A 6,000-nucleotide genomic window follows, 5' to 3' on the forward strand; every position below is an offset into this window, starting at 1 on the left:
CACAGCCACAATGGCGAGGAGAGTAGGGGTAGGGCTCGAATTGATTGTTGGCTAGGGATAAGCGGCGGCTCATTGAAAACCAGGTAGCATTCCAGATGGGTGGCAATCACTTGGGAAAACCAAATGGATGATTCATTCATACTCAGAGTTGTGTGGGGATTGATATGGATGTTGAGCCTCAAAGAACTTTCGTTTCGGAATAAACTAAGTAATGAGCATCAATGTGAGAAGATTGAGGAAAGAAAATCTATGTATTGAAAAGGATACAGGGCTCTAACTAAGCTTTGAGTCGGAGAATTTGCAGAATTTGTAGGAAGAACGAATTGAGACCGTAAGTTGATTCTTCCATATATAAAACTGCAAAGAGTGACCCAACAATTTAGTAGATGTTTCCACTTCTTGGATAGCTCACAGTTCCTTGATAAATTCTCCATAATTATAACCAAGCTCGGGTCTGTTACAATCTGAAACATTTCAAACTCCATCGAGACTGAATTAAGACCAAAAGTTTCAAAAATCTATCCCTCTACCTGTCTATCTATTCAATGCGTGTCCAAACTCTTTGTGTTCATGGATAATTCAATCCTCTTAGTATCCATTTCATCTGACAACTCCCTTTGCTTCCTTTCACTGCCAACATCCCACCGCCAGAATACCTCAACAATTCCCAACATTTGATGAGATCTTTTGTCATGCTCCACTGACCAAATCGCTATTTAGGCCACTAAATTTGAGCCGAGCCGCATCAGCGACAACGAAACGCGTTGTTCCCCCTCCAGCCTCCAGCCTCCAGGCTCCAGCCGCAGCGTGTGAGAGGATGTTGTGTGTATCCCAATCGGTACATGGACATGAACACGGACACGGACACGGACATGGACATGAACACGAACAATATTCTGTGGCACTACTATCCCTATACTGGCTGGGCCCGGGTCTCCGCCTCTTTTGGTTTTTGGGTAGCGCTGTTGGGGGAGACCGAGGCAGATTAGCAAAGTTTGTAATTACGTTGGTAATTGATTAGGTTCGAACAACAAACTGCTAATAAGATTATTGCAGTTGAGAACAAACCGAGCTGAAAAAACAAAACCGAGGCCGAGTTTCCCCCAATTTCCCCCCCAAAGCCCAAACAAAATTATCCTCCAAACTCTGGCAGAGAGTGGATTCGAGGCAGAGCCCAGAAATTGAAGCGATTTGTGGCACAAGTATCGGATGGAAAGGAGCGGAGCAGCATCCTTTCCCCGAAACATCCTCTGTTTGTTTGCACAATTTGCCTAGCAGGGGGCGTGACTGGAGTGGGGGCGCGGCCCCAATAAGCTCACGCAAGCCGGAAGAACAACAATCGACCGCCGAAATAACAATGGATTTGGCGCGTTTGCCAGTTTTTGGCATTGGGCGTATTGTTAATGGCATTGCACGCACATCGATGGGGAGCCACCTCCCCTGAGAAAGGGCTGGGAGTGAATAGAGGGGGTGCACTCTGTCGGAGATACGAGCGCCACCCATGCACACCCCTTACACACAGAAGACAAACAATTTAGCGGCACTGCACTGTGGACAAACAATCTGTGGCCAGAATGATGCAGGGAGAGAGAGAGAGAGAGAGAAGGTAATGGAGAAAGAAAGAGACAGATAAGATTCCATGTGCTGCTCATCCTTCCAGATACAAGGGAGCAGAAACGGAAACGGATGCGACCCAGGCCTAGGGGATTGCAGAAATTTGTATGCGTTTATGCGGGAAGATGGAAGAACATTCTAAGTTTGTATACCAATAAAGAATGAGGTAATTATTCCAAAAAGTTTGAGTTCGTATACATATTCCCCTTGTGCTCGAGATTTGGATCCAAGCACACTTATCGCTATAATCCCTGCCAATCCTCTAAAATGAGTTTCATCTTGTCATCTTTTAGGTAGATCGCAATATCTGACTTCGTATGCACAAAGCGTGTGCATCTGTGCCTCCCTGTGTGCGTAAGATATATGGCTGGCTGGCCAGGGGAATGCTCCAATCCCTCATCGATGCTGGATGATAGTCGACGCAGTCGCCGCAGTCGATCGGCTTTCGGTTGCCTGGACATCATCAGGAGCGACAACAGCTGATTAAAATCCTTGGCAGCCAACTGCCTGCTGCCATTCCCACCCACCATCATCGATCACACTCCAAAGGCAACTCGTGTTACACTACCGCCCATAAGTATACGCAAACACACAATCCCAAGCCAGCGAATTCGGTTTTGAGAACAGCCAAAAAAAAAACAATGGGATGGGGAAGCCGAAACTCGCTTGGGAATCGTTGCAATTTTGCACGTGAACACGCTCAGCGTTCGATGTCTCTCTCTACTGCACCCGTTGCCGCTGCCGCTCTGTATCCGTATCACTTCCAGTTCACTTGACAGATATGGTGGTGGGGCGGTGGGGGCGCGCCAACGCCTTTACCGATTCGCTTCTTCGGCAGCTTCTGTTTTGAAATGCATTGGCAGAGACAGGAACGGAACGGATGGGCATGGTAGGGTTAGGGACTGCAATTGTTATTTTTGTTTTTAGAGGGTGAGAAAGCGGTGGAGAAAGGTGTGCGGGGTCACGGAGAGGAGGTACAAATCTCGGCAACTAACCTAGTTTTGTGCTTTTCCCTGCTTCCTCTTGATACTACCAGCCAACAATTTTTGTGTGTGGCTTTTATGACAGTCAGTTCTCTATCGATATGATTGCTCCTCTCGTTTTCTCTGTCTTTCTGTCTCTCTCTGTGTGTGGGTTTTTCTGAGTGAGAGTTTGAAATCCGTTTCTTGTGGGATATTGCATATTGATTCCGGCAAATGTGCCGGGGAGTTGCTGTTGGGAGTTGAATTGCCGATTGGGAGGATAACATGCAGATACTCGTAGTTCGATATTTTGATTAAAACGGGTTCAACCGAGAGTGAGCTAAAGTTATAATGAATTTTATAAGAATCATTGAGAATAGTGGGCCTTCTACTCCTTAGAGACTGGCATTCATCCGGGAAAGGACTTTAGGAAGAAACCTTCTACAAGTCATATTGAAGCTCCTTTAGGTACGATGTACCTCCTCCTGGTCCCTCCTGCACCATGCTTTACCTTATCGCCTTTCACCGGGTAAGTTCTCCTTGTTTGCTCTTTTGTTTTTTTTTTTTTGTTTTTCTTCTTTTAATTTTGTATTCCCTCAGCTCTATTGGCCGAGACCCTCTCTGGCACAAACTGCTATGCCGCGATCCCCACCTTTTACCCCACCAAGTAATGTTATTAAGTTATTATTTATTCATTTACTTTATTAAACTCTTAATTTCATTTTAGCAGGTCGTTCCCTCCGGTGGCCATGAATACCTCTTGGGTGCCCCTCCTGGCTGCACTGTGGCAGCCACTGGCCGTCCTGCTGTGGGCCATTGCCATGATGCCGTTGCTGAATCGATCAGTCGTCCCATCCGCTGCAGCAGTGATCGACGGTGGAATTGTTGGTTCACGCCTATAGGAAGTAATATTCTTAGGTTTAAGGATATATTTACGCGTCCATATATTTAGATAGAAGACACAAATGTTTTCAACTTGTTTATTTATTTATAGTAAGCCAAATTATAATAAATACAACTATTGAAAAATAATCCTTGCTGTATCCTGTAACGGGAAAACTATCCCGATTAAAGAGAAGACCTAAGATTTTTGATTGGGAAAATGTCCCTGATCCTTGATATGGATTTCAGGGAAATTTTTCCGGTCACAGGAAGCCATCTCACGCCCAGATCGGCCCACAAATAGCCGGGAAAGCTAAATACATATGTATGGTTGGGGTTTTGAAGTCCTTAGCGAATGATCAAGAAAATTTTTCTGATCACAGCGGGCTATGGCACGCCTCGATCGGGCCGAGAATTAGGGAGAAAGCAGGATATTTATATCTTGAAAAAAGTCCTTGGTCCTTGATAAGGACTCCATAAAATCAGAGACATTTTTGCGATCACAGGAAGCCGTAGCACGTCCCGATCGGGCCATAAATAGCGTAGGAAATGAATATTTTTGATCCTTGATATCCTTGGTCTTTGAAAAGGACTTCATAAAATCAGGGACCTTTTTCTGATCGCAGGAAGCCGTCGCACGCCCAGATCGGCCCATAAATAGCGGGGGAAACGAATATTTGTTACCTTGATATCCTTGCTCCTTGAAAAGGACTTCATCAAATCAGGGGTACTTTTCCGATGACAGGAAGCCATCGCACGCCCAAATCGGCCCACAAATAGCGGTGAAAATGAATATTTTTGATCCCTAATATCCTTGGTTCTTGAAAAGGACTTCATAGAATTAGGGACATTATGCCGATCACAGGAAGCCGTCGCACGTCCAGATCGGCCCATAAATAGCGGAGAAAACGAATATTAGTTACCCTTGATATCCTTGCTCCTTGAAAAGGACTTCATAAAATCAGGGATACTTTTCCGATCACAGGAAGCCATCGCACGCCCAAATCGGCCCATAAATAGCGGAGAAAATGAATATTTTTGATCCATGATATCCTTGGTCCTTGAAAAGGACTTCATAAAATCAGGGATATTTTTCTGATCACAGGAAGCCGTCGCACGCCCAGATCGGCCCACAAATAACGGAGAAAACAAAATTGGCTTGTAACTGGCTTTAAAAATGTAGTTCCCGAAATCGCCGATTGGGGCGCCACCGTACATAAAATGGAAACTGGTGTCGGCCAAAATCTGGAGGGATACCAGGCAAACAGAAATCAGCAGCAAGCAACTGTAGGAAAATCAAAAACTGGTGCATACTTTTGGGGGATCAAAATTTAAAAAAAAAATCAGCTACCTTCTGCTGATTTCTGTTCGCCTGGTATCCCTCCAGATTTTGGCCGACACCAGTTTTCATTTTATGTACGGTGGCGCCCCAATCGGCGATTTCGGGAACTACATTTTTAAAGCCAGTTACAAGCCAATTTTGTTTTCTCCGTTATTTGTGGGCCGATCTGGTCGTGCGACGGCTTCCTGTGATCAGAAAAATATCCCTGATTTTATGAAGTCCTTTTCAAGGACCAAGGATATCATGGATCAAAAATATTCATTTTCTCCGCTATTTATGGGCCGATTTGGGCGTGCGATGGCTTCCTGTGATCGGAAAAGTATCCCTGATTTGATGAAGTCCTTTTCAAGGAGCAAGGATATCAAGGGTAACTAATATTCGTTTTCTCCGCCATTTATGGGCCGATCTGGACGTGCGACGGCTTCCTGTGATCGGCATAATGTCCCTAATTCTGTGAAGTCCTTTTCAAGAACCAAGGATATTAGGGATTAAAAATATTCGTTTTCCCCGCTATTTTTGGGCCGATCTAGGCGTGAGACGGCTTCCTGGGATCAGAAAAAAGTCTTTGAACTGATGAAGTCCTTTTCAAGGATCTTGGTGTGGCACGCCATTTCGTAATCGGGCTAGTTTCTCCCATACAAGATACAGCAAGGATGATTTTTCAATAGTTTTATTCATCATAACTTAGCTTAGTATAAATAAATAAACAAGTAGAAAATATTTGTGTCTTCTATCTAAATATATGGACGCGTATATCCTTAAACCTAACAACAACGATATCTATCTAGAGTCTAGTCGCCCGCGTAGCCTTCCCTTGATTGCCATAGTCAAAGTCCTTTTTGTCGATGACCAGATTTTGATGCCGTTCGACAGTCTGGATCCTCACGATCCTGGGAGGTCTGGTCCTGCACCAATCTGGCCCTATTTTTCTGAGATATGGCCTTTCGAAGATTTGGATTTGCTCATCGGTAGAATACTGGTTTTTCCTGCAGACTATAATTCTGCTATCCGGCGGCTGATCAGGGCGTGGCATGACATTTCGTGATCGGGAGAGTCCTGCCAATCGACTGCCACCGGAAAAAAGGACATCAATTTTTTCCCGATTTTCGCAAAAAAATCATCATTAAAATTGCCAAAAATCGGCCTCATTTTCGAGGTCGAGATTTTGATGCCGTTCGACAGTATGGATCCTCGCGATCC

This window comes from Drosophila miranda, chromosome 4 (assembly GCF_003369915.1).
Source record: "Drosophila miranda strain MSH22 chromosome 4, D.miranda_PacBio2.1, whole genome shotgun sequence".
Taxonomy (NCBI): Eukaryota; Metazoa; Arthropoda; class Insecta; order Diptera; family Drosophilidae; genus Drosophila; species Drosophila miranda.